Source organism: Cygnus olor, chromosome 4 (assembly GCF_009769625.2).
Source record: "Cygnus olor isolate bCygOlo1 chromosome 4, bCygOlo1.pri.v2, whole genome shotgun sequence".
NCBI classification, from domain to species: Eukaryota; Metazoa; Chordata; class Aves; order Anseriformes; family Anatidae; genus Cygnus; species Cygnus olor.
Genome location: NC_049172.1, coordinates 58040312 through 58057931, shown reverse-complemented (window position 1 = coordinate 58057931; position 17620 = coordinate 58040312). Strand labels below are relative to the sequence as shown.

The 17620-nt window shown below is 36.1% G+C and overlaps 1 long non-coding RNA gene across 1 annotated transcript in view; it reads left to right on the top strand.

The window, feature by feature from the left end:
- Positions 1 to 17620, top strand: part of LOC121070076 — a 66028-nt gene that overhangs the window by 26243 nt on the left and 22165 nt on the right. The window contains exon 2 of the long non-coding RNA XR_005819877.1: positions 12510 to 12607. This is a non-coding gene — a long non-coding RNA (uncharacterized LOC121070076). The remainder of the gene's footprint in view (positions 1 to 12509; positions 12608 to 17620) is intronic.

Here is a 17620-nt window from a genome sequence, read left to right as displayed (position 1 = left end):
TTTATGGGATCTGATGCATTCACCCAGTGATTCAACACGTGGATATATAGCAGTACATTGGGGATTCATGCACGACAATGTGGAAAAAAAAAAAAAAGAAAAAAAAAGAAAAAAGAAAAAAAAAGGGGCTTGGAACTTATTTGTAGATTGAATCTTTTTCCTTTAATATAACAGCCATCACGATTGTACAGGTTAAAACATGAACCTAATTGCTGTTTGGGGCAGAGCAGAAGCTACAACAAAAGACTTTCTGAAATGAGCAGTACAGAGAATTCTGCATTATGTTTCTAGACTGCAGATATGAATTATGTGTCTCATCATTTAAACTCCTTCTAAGTATCTTCCAGAGGCCAATTTATACAAAGTGTGAGAAAGGTATTTCCAGAGAGTGCTTTATCCTTTATGTGAGGTTTTATGATTTTTCTGTCTTCCTCTGTTGATGGTAGAGGGATCTTTGCTTGGAGAGCTGTACTGTTGGATTGTATGAATTCTGTTTGAAAAGTACAGCTGTATATTACAGATGAGGCTGAGTCCCTTTAGCCTTTCAAGTGCAGTGATTCTTATTAATGGATACACAGAGGGATATGTTTTCAAAGATATTTAGATGCTTAGTGGTATCTAATAGGATTTTCAAGATCACAAAAGCAGACCGGACATCTAACTTCAGTTGATTTAGCTCAGGTAGGTGACTATTTCTGTTTGCCTGTATGTGTTGTTTCATAATCATCCTCAACATTTTTCATAATCTTGCCTGCTAAATTTGATTTCATATCCAAGGACTGTGTTCCATTTGAATCTATTGCGTTAAACAACAACCAGGTAAAGTATGTTAAATCTCAGTCTTTAGAATCGTAGAATCATTAAGGTTGGAAGAGACCTCCAAGATCATCTGGTCCAACCATCCCCCTACCACCAATATCACCCACTAGACCATGTCCCTAAGCACCAGGTCCAACCTTTTCTTGAACACCCTCAGGGACGGTGACTCCACCACCTCCCTGGGCAACCCATTCCAATGCCTGACTGCTCTTTCTGAGAAGAAATTTCTCCTAATTTCTAACCTAAACCTCCCCTGGCGCAACTTGAGGCCATTCCCTCTAGTCCTACCACTAGTTACCTGTGAGAAGAGGCCGACCTCCAGCTCTCCACAGCTTCCTGTCAGGTAGTTGTAGAGAGCAATAACGTCTCCCCTGAGCCTCCTCCAGACTAAACAACCCCAGTTCCCTCAGCTGCTCCTCATAGGACTTGTGTTCTTAGATTATAGGCAAAAGAGTTTTCATTTAACTCTTGTACAGGGTCAGTAGTTTTGCAGTGGGGACGTCATGTGGAGCCGTCAGTTCACAAGAGAACTGTTGGTACTTCTGTACTTCAGCTAACATAGTGTTTTATTTTTTATTTTTTCCAATGTTATGACAGAAAATAGATACACAATAAAATGTTTTGCTCTTTCAGTCATGAGAATGATTTTCCATATAATGAAGTATAGTGCTTTAAATATGTTGGACAGCAAAATACTACATTTTGATGTCCCAGTGGTATGAAGCAATGTCATTAATTCTTTGTTGCTATTCCCATGACAATAAGACTCCATTCAGGAAAGCTTTCTGAATGAAATTTCTACTGGTGCTAATGGGATGACCACATAGATAGGAGATATTCAGTCTCACTCCTAATTTACCTTCAATAGTTTCTTTAACCAGATCAGCATTTTATTTAAAATAATGACTACCTGATTTATTCCTCTGTCCCAGTTTTCACTTTGCTCTCATTCTGCCAGCCTCGAATGACAAGAATTTTTCTTTTCCTAACTTTCTTTGGACAATAGATTTTATTTTTTAAAATGTTATTTTTAAATGGGTAAGTTTTTTAAAAGAGCTGTCTGTGAAGAAAGCACATATACTTAATATGATTTGAAAAAAATTCTGTCAAATCCTAGACAGGCATACGAACATGCTGAGAGTTACTACACATTTTAAACCTCAGTTCCTACATGCCTACAGTGTCCTTTTGTCTACATTATTGTTTTCCACTTGCAAGAAGTAAGTGGAACAACATCAATTAATTAGTGGCAATGCACATGAAAAATGAGAGGGAATTGCTTTATGCAGAAATTCAGTGTGACTGCAGCATGCTATTCCTTAGCATAGCCCTGGGCTGCTATCTCCCTTTATTCTGCTGCTGTAACTGGAGGTCAGCTGGTTTCGTGTGCTTACACTGTGGGCTTCTCATATCACCAATTCTCACTAAGAACTGCAGTCAGTGGAACTGCCTGGCAATATTGATGATGTTCACAAGGTCGAGATGCAGGGTATAATGGCTAAACCCAGACAGCTAACAGCCTAGGACTACTAAAGGAGCAGACAGATACTATAAAAAACAAAAAACAAAAAACAACTATGTCTAGATGAAGAAAAATCTATGCGGACATGATGATATTGTAATTGCACACGCAGTGTGCTGCTAGGAAATTATCTGCTCTGGTAGGATCACCCAGGAATTGTATACATTGAGCACACACTATTAAAGCCTGTCTCTGATTCTATTAGCACATGACAGAAAGACCCAAATCAGTTCTAAAGGCATTTGCAAGCAGCTGCTGCCACAACAAAGATAATATTGGTACAGCTTTTCAATTGTGTAAAGAATAGGCGGCATTATTTTAAAGTTCCATCCTTCATTTGTGCCATATAGACAAAATGCTGACTTGAGTCATTTTTAAAGCTAATTATATAACAGGGATTTCACAAAATAGCTCTGAACTACTTAAAATGGATATTAAAAAATTCAAAATCCTGATATGACAGCTGCAGTAATGATACCAATTGTTAAATTTTGTTAGACTTTCTTCTGTCATATATGCTCAAAAATGTCTGTTTTATTTTTCAAATATCTTCTTCCTTTTGTGACTTAGGAACAATATTTATTTATTACATGCTCTTAACATTCAGTAGCTATGCAATAAAACCACATGCCCTTGAGTACATATTTTGTATGCATAGTTTAATAGAATGATTTCCTAGTGTGTGAGTTAAGCAGCATTTATTTTCCTTTATCTTACCTGAACTATGATGGACCACAGGCTTTCTGAATGCAACTGTGTCAAATTAAACCTGACCTTTTCTAATGGGGATTCCAATCAGTTGGAAACTGTAGAAAATAAGCTGTACTGATGCTTTTTCTGTTGACTTGAAGTTTCATGCCCTTCAGCAGATCTCTAAGGATATTTTCCATCACTGTGTACTAGTGTGGCTGAAGAGGACTTGGGGACATTTCAAGTTCTCAGACGGTTGCACTTTTTGTGAATGTCAGACACTGGTGTGAAGCCTTTCTTCAATTGAATTTGCTTCTCCATACATTAAGATCTACCTGTAATCTTTCACTAAAGTGTGTAGGATTACTCAAGTATCCATTAACATTCACACTGTGTTAAAAATAATTAGCTTTCCTTACAAGGGTTATTGTTGAGAACAGCATTCACCAAAGTTCCCATATACGGTTTGTTTAATTACATATGAACAAACAAATAGTTACTGTCTCTAATTGGAAAGTCAGTCTGTATGCAGAGATAACACAGTTCATGTCTATAGTGAAACACTTGAATTCAAGATCATTTGTGAACATTAACTTCGTTATTCTGCTGTTATAGAAAACTACTTCTTTCAAATGTAATGATGAGATTCCGATATCATGTACGTTGACAATGCTAAGAAAAAGGCTATATCTACATATTGAAAGCTGCTGAAATAAGAAGGCTGTACAACATTTAGGTTGTAAATTCAGAGAAATTTCATCTCAGAAAGAGTAGTTAGGCATTGGAACGGGTTACCCAGGGAGGTGGTGGAGTCACTGTCCCTGGAGGTATTTAAGGAAAGGTTGGATGTGGTGCTTAGGGACATGGTTTAGTGGGTAGTATTAGTAGTAAGGGGGTTGGTTGGACCAGATGATCTTGGAGGTCTATTCCAAACTTAATGATTCTATGATTCTATGATTTAGTGTGCTATATCCTTTCCCAATCAAAAACCTCTACAAAAGGTATTGGTCTTCAGAAATAGTAAGTAAAGGTTGTGACTGTTGTATAGCTGAACTGTACTCTATGTACTCACTAAAATGTACTTGATGTAAATAGATTGATACCTGAAAATTGTTAACTAGATGCTTGAATGACAGGTTGATTTTCTGCAAATTAAGTATTTGGCTGAGTATCAGTACAGGAGCATAATATCTTGGTTATACAACCCAACCTAATCACTTTAGAGATGCATCCAAATAAGATGATATTGTCTTAGTCTGAAGATCACGATCAGTTAGCAATTGTTCTTGAATACAATGATTCTGACTTGTTTTAATTGATAAAATGAATTGTCAATCACTAAGGTAGCTTTGGTAGGTGCAATTTGAATCAGGCTGAAAATGAATTTGACATTTTCCTACTTGTGTGTTTGCATGTAGCTCTTAATAACTATCCACCATTAATTTTGTAGCTTGAATTTGACAACAGCTTTGTTCTGTTCCCACTGGACCCCTTGAGAGACTTGGCTCAGTGCAAGCAGGAGCAGGCTCATACTCTTTTGATCCACAAATAATAGTGCTGTAGCTACTGCAGGCAGATTAAGATGAGAAAAGCAAAGTAGAAAATCCAGTTAATTGATCTTTTGCAAACACCTTCAGTGAAATCATGCTCTCTGTTGAAGGCAAGAGTTCAGAGAAGGCAACTTCAGAGAAGGAAACTTCAGAGAAGTAAACAGTCTATCCATTGTCCACAATGTCAGTTCATGTGGAAGGTAAAGAGAACAAGATTGTTGTAGGTTGCTTCTGAGAATAAAAATACTTTTTTTTTTTTCCTTATAGTGGTGTCTAGAAAGATTAAACAAGAATTTGGCCTACAAATTTTCGTACATTTAGAAAGTAAGGAGCAAAGGAACTTTGAAGGAACTGAATGAACAAATTTTGTGTTCTAAGTAAGATCTATAACAGGACGTATTACACGAGTTATAGAAAGCTTAAATCACTCAAAAGATGTCCATTGAAGCAAGCAACGAACATAGATCTACTGGTTTTCAGTAAAGAGTTTTAACTGCAAGACACGTTTTTCCCGCTTTTGTATATGTTCCTTTGATTTCCAGCTGTAATGAAGTATTTGTAACATATTTTAATAACACCAGAACAGTTGATTCAGTCAGAATTTGTGCTATAAACATGGGTATATAAAACTGCAAATAGTAGTTCAAAAAGAATACACAGGGACACAAAGGCATTCTTTCTATCATCTCGGTACAGAGCTCAGCTCAAAGAAATCATGTTTCCCTATCAGTTCAAATTACACTAGTTGCATGGAAGAAGAGTAGGATATGACCTCAGTTTGAAATAAGATTTGAAGATCATGTAGTAAAAATTTACCTAGCCTCCCACATTAGACTGAGGCAATGAAGGTAGTATGGAATTTTCCTTTTGTGTCAGATTATTCTTGTTACTCATATTTATGATATTGCCACTTTCACTTTGTTGTGCACATTGATGTTGCATCAGTAAACTAGAAAATACGGTAAATAATTTACTCCCTTGCCACACATTATCTGACTTACTTCTGTGGAGAGCTGTGCTTAAAAATGATGGCACAAATTTTAAAATACAGAAAAGACTGAATTTAAACTGATTGAAGAAGATTGCTCTTTTCAATGGAAGTGTACATTTTGTCCAAGAGAGGGCAAATGCAGCTCCTGCAAGTGAAACTCTTATAGTTTCTCCAGAAATTGTAAAATCACTGTGTATTTCTGTGGTATGTTCTGAGAAACTTTAGGGCTTATGCATTCTAATGGATTATTTACTTTTATTTATTATGTTTCAGAGTAATGCTCAGTGATTATTTTCATAGAAACCAATTCAGAAATGCCATTTTTGAAGAGACAGTGACATTTCTATCCTCATAAATTTACGGAATGGAGATAAACACTCAGTTTCCAGGAAAATATTATCTTTATTATTTTATAATGTACTGTAATTAAAAAACTGAAATACTTACAACTCCATATTCCTCAATGAATGACTGAACTGTGATTTTTTTTTCTTTTTTAACTGACAAAACCTTATCGACAAGTCTGGGTTGTAATTCTGCAAACTTTTCTCTGCTTGAGTAATCCTATGAAGCTTAATTGGGCTACACAAATGCATAAAGTTAATCACATAATTGAAAACATAGTTTTAAGTATAATTGAGCATTTAGTGCACAAAGAATACACACTGTCAGATAAAATTAGAAAGTTAAAACCTTTGTTTCAAATCTGCAATGGATTTTTCAGAAAGGCACACTTAGAATATTTCTACTGTTATCATTATTCTTTTCACAAGATGTACACATCATTGTCCCCAAGACAGAAAATATACCCAAATCCACAAAGATACATAAGGATGTAGAGCTGCTTTTTCCTAGTCATGCTTTAATCAACATAAGGATTCTTTAAGATTTGGGAAATGGAGTCCATTCTGCCGAACAGAATATGGCATTGCCAAAGCAGATAACTGACTATACTTTCTGACAATGTCCTTTTCATCTATTTCAGGTAGGAATATTATCATAACTGTAGTGATCTGGGGCTATAAATGATGCAAGATACATGGACAGGTATAGTTTCTTTTTAAAAAAGTCATTGGAAAATTGGAAAAATAAAAGGCTTTAGTACAAGAGCCTTTCATCAGTTTTTGTTTTAAATCTGAAGAAGAGTTAATATGTTTGCAAAGCTGTTTGGAAATGTTGGAAGACCAACCTTTTCACTCAGACTGTTTTAACTTGGATCTGTGGAGATCATCTTCAAGATTCAGAATCAGGTTCATCTCTTATCTCTTCAGACCTTGATTTCTGTGTTTGCATCCATCACTAGCATGGATGCTAACAACATGGCAGTTTTTCTGCATATTAGAAAGAGAACTGAAAGACACTGCCAATTGATTTTACATTGTAAGTGATTAGTTTGGGTAAACATCTTTCAGTCAGGACTGCCTTGAGCTATCTGGCAAATGTGTAAGTGAAAAGCTCTGTATCCCAATAGGATTCCTTTGGTTCTAATGCCCTTGCTTTTAATCTGTTTCTGAAATGGTTTTTGCTAGTTCTGATGTAATCCCGTTTCTTTTATTTGAAAAAAAAAAACAACAACTACTAAATACTTAATAAACAAATGTGACTCATTTTCTTGGGAAGAAAGTGTTGAGTGAGCCTTAGATTTTATTGTCCTTTCCATGAAATTTTAATAAATAAATGAGCAAATGAGACTAGTGGGATGGAGTCATAACTTGCAAATCTCTGTCAGACTCATGCTTGAATAATAATTAATGATTGTTATTTGATTCATTCACAAAGAAAACTTCTAATTTACAGCAAGGAGAGAACAATGTGTACATACCAGTGACCTAATGGAGGCAGGTAAATGCTAATTGTTTGACTGTGTTGTCCCCAGAAATTAATGCTTTAAAACATTATTCTGTTAATCCAACTAAATAAAAAGACAAATGGAGTTTGGCAAAACTAACACATTCAGTGATAAACTGGTGAGCAAGGTCTATCCAGGTTCTCTTGGGGTCATAGTAAATTCCAGAGTTAACTTCCCTGTGTTTTAACTGTAGTTCAAAAGGAAAAGAATTTATTAAAATACAGAAGACCAAAACTGTCATTAAAATGGAAATATTTCATAGAGAAAAAAGTCTGTTTGAACAATCAGTTCTGTTCGTAGTTCTGTTGTCCATGTACTCTAATCCTTTATGCTCATATATTTTTATTGGCATTGATTAAACCTGTGGTATAGGTCATTCTGTGTGCCAAATATATGTTACAGAAAAAATAATTAAGTGGCAGAAGGGTATTCAAAGTCAGGTACATCATTCTGAATCAGTAGCTATTCTAAATATTCTCATTTCAATTTTAAAGAATGATGCTTAAAGTGACAGACAACAGGTTAAGGACATACATTCTTTTCAGTTTTGCTGGCAAGTTCTTCATAGGTGAAAAATAATTGGGAAGAACATTGTTTTTTTTTAATGTGAAGGGTAATGACATCAATACCCACCAAGACATTCAATACCTTACAAATTATTGACTCTAGATCATAAGCTGCATTACACTTGCAGCTATATTAAGTTCTCTAATGAAACCACCACTTTAATATCAGAAAATGTACAGTCAAGTAAGATGACTGAAATGTCTGCTAGCTTTTTTCTTTAAACTGTGATTTCAGTTTTAATTTTTTAAGACTTATTATATGGAAGATTAAAGCACATTTTTCAGTGTATCATTTAAATCAGTCATGAATAAGCTGATACCAGTGGGCAATGTGTTTGAATATTTCATCACAAAGTGATGGAGCGTCTTATCTTAGCTTGTTAGAGTGCTTTTACTCACAGGTCCAGTCTGCTCTTTTCTTTGACATGACCTGAATAAAGAATGACCAAAAAGTTCAGCAAGGACAGAATCCATAAAGTGTATCAATAAGAGAAAATATATTTCAAATTCTGATGATATTATTGCCTTAATTAAATCAGCACTATGAAAATCATTTCCAAGTTATTCAAACTTTCATAATAATGTTTGGCTTGTGCAAATATAATGTAGTAAAAAGAAGGAAATATTTCATCTGGTAAACAGAAACTAAAGGTTATTAAAATGGATTTTATTGTTGTTGTTTTGGTAAATTGTGGATCTGGTTATTTTTCTCAAAATAAATTTGTTTTGGACTCCAATTTACATTTCTCTCTGTGACAAAAGAAGCCCACCTAACCTCTTGTCAAATTAGTGAAAGAGAACTCAGTGTTAACATAGCTAAGTATTTGGTAATAGGTGATGAGAAAATATACCACAGAATCTTATGTTGCTGATATTTCTAGAATGACTTTCCTTTCTTCATGATCCTCTTGAGATCAGAAAGTTTGGGAAGCCTTAGAAAGATTCAGAACTGTAAACTTTTTTTCTCCAGGTACTGTAAATCAGGTATAACCATTTTATCTAGAAGGCATTTGGATCAGTACAACAGTGTTACTGCCTGAATTATTACTATGCTGAATTGTTTAGATAGTGTTCTTTCAGAAAGCTTTGACAAGCCGTAATTATCAGTCTCCACCTGACATGCTTTTCCCACTGGCATGCTATTCTTTCCAAGGGACACTGTTTCCCACACCTTGATATTCTTTCTGTGAGGCTCCAAAGTCCAAGTCAGCTTAATGTGACAATGGATTTTTGCAGATCAGTGAAAATGATGTGGGGTTGAGATTTTTCTTTCAACTTTCAGATTTGCAGAACGGCAAAAAAATGTTCAAAATGTTCTGTGGTTTGCCAAGAATGAGGAGCTTTTCTCTTTGGGTGTAGAAAGAGCAACTGGGAATCCAAGAGAGGATCCCCAAGCTGTAGCTGGGAGTGCCTGCATTGTCTGCAGACGTTACTATTAAATCCAAATGTCTTTTTTTTTTTTTTTCTTTGTCCTAAATATCTCAACAGTAGCTGTTACTTGTAAGTTTTGTAAGAAGATTAACAGATGCTAAATCTAACAGAAACTCAGTGCAATTGTTCTGCTGGGACTTTGTGACCTGTTTTTCAGCTTTCAGTAGAAATGGCATCCAGAGGAACTTCTCTGTTGTTCTGCAGAGATGTCACTCTGCTGACTCAGGTTTAAGAGGTCATTAGTCTCGAGGTGAGCAAGGGGGAGATGCAGCCTAACACATCACCCTCAGCAACCATACAGAAACAGAGCAGATGCTGAAATGTTTGACTGCCTTATGTTGTCACAGTCTGTGATCAGCAGATTTTGTTCTCTTGACTGGTGATGTTGTATTCATATATTGCCTAGAGGCCACAAAGCAAGCAAGAAGAAGTGAATATGTTTCTTGTCAGCCTGCAATTTGTCTGTATTGGCACTTCACCATAGATATTTCATCAGATATATTCATTTTGGGAAAATCTATTTTGTTTTGTGATCCCTCACATAATAATACGCCACAATTTCAGGTTCATACTTCTGCTTGCACTATTATGAATAGCATAATATATTCATTCAGCATAATAATCAACATAAGACAGCATTTGGTATATATTTGTGTGACACAAGTAATTCAATGTGCAGTGGAAATGAGGAGACCTGGCTTTTAGGGAGTTACGTCTTAAGAGTGAGCAGCTCAGTGGAGCCTCTGTGTCTGAGGGAAGATGAGTTCATGCTACAACAGTGTCAACAAATAGGTACGAGGGGCTATATTTGTTAGGTAATCGTAAGTGTTCATGAATGTCTTTTCATGAACGCTTCAATGTACAGTCTTTTCATAAGAGGGGAAATTAATGCAAACTCTGTCCTCTACCCTGCTACATATTTTTGTAGAAGTGGAAGTGAAGACTCTGACAGCTCACCTCCTTGGTCATGCTTGTTCTAGCTGGCCAGTAATTAACGTTAAGTTAGAGGGGAAACAAAACAGGCTGAAAAACATGCACTGAACAGCATTGCGTAGGTATTATTAGGCATTTATGGAAAGTGTGATGGAAAGGGTTATGAGATAAACTAGATACAAGTCAGATATTGCAGTGGTGTAGATTAAGGATTGTTTAAATAATTCAGAAAATAGTTAAAATGAATCTTTTTCTGCAAACAGAACACTTCAGAATTCACCTGACTCTTCAAGAGGGCTTTAAAGTGATAATTAAGTGTTTGAGAGGAGCTATAATACTTGGGGGATTATCTTGCACACAGAGAGGGTCCTATTGACTCTATAGCAGTCAAACAGGCATAATTTTGAAGATCACTGAAGTTCCCTGAGAAAGGTGATGGTTGCCAAAGTTCCTCAATATAACAGTAAAAAAAAATTGAGATCATTTGTAAGATTATTTAATTCTAGTGGAAAGTAGACTGATTTAGAGGAGTGAGTGGCATCTTCTGACACGGGTGAAGTTTGCTCTTGCAAGGTAATGAATATAACTGTCCAAAATTAGTGGTGCTATTAACTGTTGGAGTTTCCATCTAGACCATGTTTACATGGCACAAATATGCACAGGGATACTACAAGTAGCCTTGAATGTACTATCAAGGATCCTGAAAGTAATGTAGCTGTGTTAGTGCAGCCTTCTGTCAAAGCTAATGAATGAGTGCTTCTCTGCAGGCAATGTAAGACTAAGGTGTGTGTGTTAATAAGCACAGAAATGTTGCATTTTGTGTCTCTGCTGGCTGAGAAACTTTGCAAGGCCCTGCACTGAGTTCTAAAGGTCTGCATCTTAGAAGATGCATGCAGCGTCCTCAGCAGTGAATGGCTCTCAGCACATGGTTATATACACTGGCCATAAGAGGTCTAATGTGACTATTTGTTGGCAACATATAAACATAAGGAAATCAGTGCATTTATAGTATTTACAACTAATACTGCATGTTAATACCAAGAAATGAGTTTTAAGTTCAATAGTTTTGTGGGAAATCCAATATATCTTGTATTCTGTCCTTCTGTTCCATTTTAAGTACAACAATATGAAATGCCCCAGAATCCCACTCTGCTAAATTTTTTATCCTTGATTTCTGGGTATTTTGGTTGATCTGTTTGTATGTCTGTTTGTGTGCATGTGTGCAGTTGTATAGAAAAAACAGGAATGCCCCAAATTTACACAAGATGCAAATATGGATGAATGTCTGATTTTCATGATGTAAACTGGTGAAATATGTGAGGAGAAAGGAGAGGTTGGTAAATGAAATTGAACCTGACTTTTTGATTGAAAAATGCTGTATTTCCCTCATTTCCCTGCTGTTCCTTTCTCAGGCAGCAGCTCAGATTTGACAGCCACAATTATGAAATTGGCATACCAAAGGCAATCTTTTTGTTTCAAAGAGGTAAATTCCATTTAGTCTTAGAGCTACATGATTCCACTTCTGTCCACAAAGAAAAGTTGCATTTCCCCAGGGAAACTCATTGGAAAAGAAACAATGAAAAAGTCTGAAATATTTTTCAATCATAGTAATTTATCATGGCTTTCATATCTTTTAACAGTGTTTCTAAAAAGTGCATGCAGATTATTTTTGGCTATACTGGGTTGTAGCATAGTACGAAGGCTTTAAGACTAAATGCATAGCCAATGAGACTTTGTACATTGCATCTGGATTTATTTTTCTCAAAGTGAATGGACACAGAGAGTTTCCAAAACACTAAGCTCCATCAAATAATGTAAAACATAAAAAAATGTAGATCAGAATTTATGTGAGCTACGGTTTTGTTGTAGAATGGGTCTGACACGGTCTGTGGATAACAACACATAGTTGGATTCTGCATACATGGTAATAGAAATAAAAATGTTTAGTCATCTTCCTGGGCCTAATTAGAGGATGAATACGTGAGAAAGAAGAAAAAAGTAGTCTGGAATGCAATTATATGGAAAATTTAATCTTATGTCTGACTACAAAGCTTTGTATGTTTGTATGCAATTGGTGGGATTAAAGTTGAAAGAGAAATATTCCTGTATTCTTCATCCCTGATTCATCCTTGTTAATCTTTTTGTTTTTTCTCAGCAGTTTTCTGATAAAATGGTTCTCCAAAATGGGCTTGGATTTAACTCTCCATATCTACCTCTTGCCTCCTGTATTTTGGAAGGTTTGAAAACCACTGCCAGGTATGAATTTCTCTTTGATGTGTTTGATGTCTCACTCTTCTCTGTTCATATTGCCAATTCATTTGCAGGAATTTTGTCTGGTACTTTTCATTAGTGTGAACGTGAATTCTTATGAGCAAATGTAAGTATTTATCAGCACAAACTAGCAAGGTGAAATGGTAAAAATTTCTGAGTCTTTCACAAATAGAAGGGACTTTAGCTTTAGATTGGTTTATCATTAGTTAATATAAAACAGATGCTGCTAGTCGTAGGCTATGCCAGGTAGCCTTCTTTCATTGTACAGAGCAAGACTGATAGTCACAGCCCTGGCAGTCAGGTAATACTATGTGATGTCTTCCAGTGCCATGGAGTATTTTATTAATTAAGTCTGTCTGTGTACTGTTATTGGGCGATGATGTAGTAGCTGTCATTGCTTTTCCTTGGCCTACTGCGTGGTACCTTGTTGTTGCATAATGTCATCTAAATATGTGTTGTGCATAATATCCCCTAATATCACCTGATTTCATTAGACCATTGCCCTCAGAAGTCAAAGAAGTAGCTCTGATGCAAGCAGAATTTGTTTAAGTGAGAGTGGTCATGTCTTGCCAGAAGGATGGGGGGGCTTGGTGGTTTTCTCATGCCTCCAGAACTGGAAGGTTTCACGGCAGAATTTAGGAGACCAGCAGCCAATTCTTTTTCTTTTCCTGTCTTGTTGCTTTCTTTTTTTTTTTCAATCTGTAAAACATTTTTAGCTATTAGCACAATAGGTGGTGTAGGAAAGTCAGAAGCCTGCCGAATAAAAAATGAAATGAGAACTTGGAATGAAAAATCAGAAGACATATGGCAATGAAAAGGAGAAAAACCTGAACCAGAGAGTTTTAACAAGCTACCACAACAATAGGGTTTAAGTCAGTGTAGTCTCTAAACATCAATCTGAAAGTAAATCTTACATCAGTTTAATTGTCTATAGTTATGCAGATGCTGTTTATCATTCGGTGGCAGTACTGGAAAAAAAAGTCATTAAAAATAAATACTTTCACTTTTATGTTAAGGTTGGATTCTGATACTATCTAAGCAAGGGCATGCTGGGACTAAATCTATTGAAATAAATGTCATGAGGTATATCGAAACAGATGCAATTACATCAGAATAAGACTTGCCATTCTTAATGCTCTTCTCTGTGCCTGCAAGATGGCTTAAACATTGCTGTTGGATTAATGGTGTAAAGATCATATAAATTATATTAGAATATTGAACAATCACCAAGTGGCAAATAGATTATTCCAGAGGGTATTATGTGTGGTGGCAATTGGAACCACTGTAATCCTCAAGCAAAGAAAAATGATTAGGTTGTGCCTGTTCTAAGGCATGGGGGTCCCCCATAAGTCAGTATGATCGCAGAGGAGATGACTTCAGCTGTGAGGCAGTTAATAATTTTGCATTTGGATTAAGTAAAAATATCTTCCTTGCTATGTAGAACGTTCGCAAAAGCATCATCATAAACAAACAAACAAAAAATGTTTTCTGCTAATTTAAGCTAAAAAGAGTAGACAAAAGAAGTCAGGGGGATTCAGTGTTGCACTCCCAGCCTGGTGGTAAGTTTATGGCCTTCCTATAACATGCATGGCTGAGTAGAGTGGGTTTTGTGTTGAGTTGCTACCGTATTGTATTCATTCTGATGAGAGAGAAAATTTAATAGCACTTAAACTTTGACTTGCACTGGACCCTGGAACAGATCCATCTTTATTATGTATACATTGCCTGTGCTTGCAAACCGAGAGAAATACAGCAGACTAAAAGCACAACAACAAAGAGCTTGATGAAAATGTATTCTCACTGCAAAATAATATCCGTGCCATTATTATGTACTGTATTACCAGTCCTACCCTTCTTTTCCTTTTATTCTTAATCTTTCTTCTCCTTTCTGCTAAAATGTGAAATTTTCCATTTCCAAAGTTCTTGGTTTCCGAGTTGGAGCTCTACATCACTATTACAGTTGCTTTAAAATGTTTAGAAATTGACTTGTTTTGTATTTCTATAAATTGGAAAGAAGACAGAACCAAAAATCTTTCTCCTAAAGCCTCATGAATCTGATCCATGTGCCTGACTCACTTTTGAAATGGGATAAAAGCCTAAATCTTGTAAGCTCGCATCATACAAGCCCCTTGATTTCATGTGGGAGCCTAAATACTTTAACGCATGTAGGCTCTGAACACTTCAGAAAATATTAGCAGAATGTGGCAAAAAGATTAACATTCAAGGAATCTGATTCTTTAATCCATCTTACAGATTAATGGGAACAACAGACTACTTGCTTTAGTAAGAATATTTATTTGACTAAAACTGGGCAGGCTGGGGAAAGCTGTGTTATAGATGGAGGTGCAATTTACATGTGGAATCCATTATGGTGACATAATACTTATTTACTGGTGGAGGTCATCACATGCTTCTGAAAAACAAAGCAGTATAAATAAAATCTTTTGAGCTTAATGGATAATGTAATGTCTAATGTACTGACTCTCGTCACATGGCAATACTATAAATCATTACACTTCAATTTAATTTAGTAAGGACACAGAAGAAATCCATTTACTAGCAATTAAGCTGTGTTAGGATGTTGGTTGTACTTTCTTGATTATTTCCTTCGGATTTACCACAATGACCTGAATTACAGAAACACTATTTTAAGTTAAGAGGAAAAAATGACCTGGGTTCAAGCTGAGAACAAATGTTCTGACAACTCAAGTTTAACTCATCTGTCAGTATCTCAGAGTTGTTTGCATGAAACAAGGATTTTTTTTTTTTCTGTTATGTTGGCTCTTAATCTTGAATATATACATGTATACTGGGAGTAGAAGGACGAAGCAAGAAGAGAAAAAAAAAACTAAATGAGGGAAAGCAAAGTAGTAGTAAAATGTAATCTGAAGTTTAACTTTGGGTAATAGAAACAGGCAGCTTGCTGAATGAAAATTTTATACCAGGAAACAGTGCTGTCTACGTGGAAATCAAAATGCTGTTGACAATAGTGGCTTCATATTTTAAGTCTGACAGGAGAGGTACAGTAAACAATTACTGCTATTTGGATTAGATAAGAAATAGCAAATTTGCTTGAAGGAAATTGTCACAAGGTCTGGTGCAGTTATAAGCTGTTATGTAGTAAATCAAATAGAAAAAGATGACAGGTGGTTTGCTTTGGTTGAGAAACATAAGAAATATCTGACCTTTGCACTGCACATATGAGTAGATTACAAAATGCAATTTAATTCAGAATGGTAACTAGGGGAGGGCACACAACCAGCCTTCCTTGCAGGAAAAGACATCTGTCTTATCCATCACTCATTGGGAACTAACAGTGTTTTGTCACATTGCACAAGGTCAGTACATCCTCATTTTCCAAAAGTAGGGAAACTTCCTGAGGCTTTATGTTGGCTCCAGACTTAATCATGTATCCTACCAGCATTACTTGCTGCCTCTGAGATGCTGCATAAACATTAACTAATTAGTCCTTGCCATAAATCTGTGAAATAGATCATTATTTTCAACATTGCCAACACCGTCATTTTTGCAGAGGGTAAAACTGAAAAATAGAGACTTTTGAAGGCATTTAAGCATTGTTTCACTCAGCATTGTGACATGGAAGACTTTGAAAGTATGTACATTTAGAGCTTCTGCAGATACTAGTATCAGCTTTAAATTACATAGTAGGGATACCGAAGCACCCAGGTGTGTGGCACCAAGACCAGTGGGCTCTGCAGGATGCCTGCCAATTCAGCTCCTTCTGGCTGCATGTCAGGATGAGGCATGGAAAACATTTTCCCCTGTGCACATCTTTATTTGGAGCACCCAGCATAGCAGTCCATGGTGAAGCTGCTGTCGCCAGATTAGCATGTTTTCATGACCAGCCCAGCTGGATTGTGCAATGGGATATGCAAACATGAGGTAAAAGATGATATTTTTGCTCTTTCTGCTTACCAGTACATCTTGAATTATTTCCTGTGCACTGGTTTGGTTTAAACAGGAGAGGTAAATCATCCATTTCTCTCCTAGAAGAGTTCTGCCAGTGATGAGGATAATCTGAGACTGAGGAGAACATCAAGACTATTTCCTACTCCCTGATGGCTACTGGCATCGTCAGGCAGGCTTTTATATAAAAGAAGCCATCACTTGTGTCAGAGACAGTGCTTTGTAACAGGCAGTCACAGCCAACATAAAAAGTACATTAATATCTTGGAAGGAATGACCAGCTTTCAGAAATGAAGCCCATGAAGCTCCGTGGGACACCAAAGATTTGTCCAAGCCTCCCTAAAGCTACATCAACAGATCCCACTGAGTCTTGTCTGAGCACAATACACAGATTTTAAGCCTCAGCTTCTTGTTCCCTGCTACTAGAAAACTAGTGAGCAAGGCTAGTACTGTCTGACAAACTAAAAATGAAAAGACCCTTTGCAAAATTAAAATGTTAAATTTGTAATTGGTAATATAGGGACCAAAAATTATAGTTGAAATTCTGTATTAACTCAGATATAAGATATAAACAGATGACTCTGTGTCCAATCAAAATGATTACACACCATCTGAATTTTAAATTGATTCCTATTAACTTGAGAGGATTTTATGGGAATTTTTAATATAAAAGTATTCTCAGCAGAATTTGAATAATGATAATCAATAGTCACGAGTTTTGACAATTCTTACGCAGGAAAGTGCGTCAATATATTAAATGGTCTATTCTATAAAACTTATTTGCTTAGCTTGATTGTGAAGAAGAGTAAATATTTTGGTTGTGCTGAGAGCTGTCGAACAGAAATGAAAGATGGAAAAGACATATTAGGTCACCTTGAGGCCAAATTCACAGCTTCTGAAAGCTGGTATAATTCCATTGACATCAATTCCTGTTCTTTTCACTTGGATGTGTGGATACGCAGCACCCCTGAAGTCCCTGACACCATATATTCAATTTGTTCCATTTATTTCACCACAATTTTGAGTGCAGAGTCTTTTTGGCTGACTAATATGCTGATGTATTGGCTAATG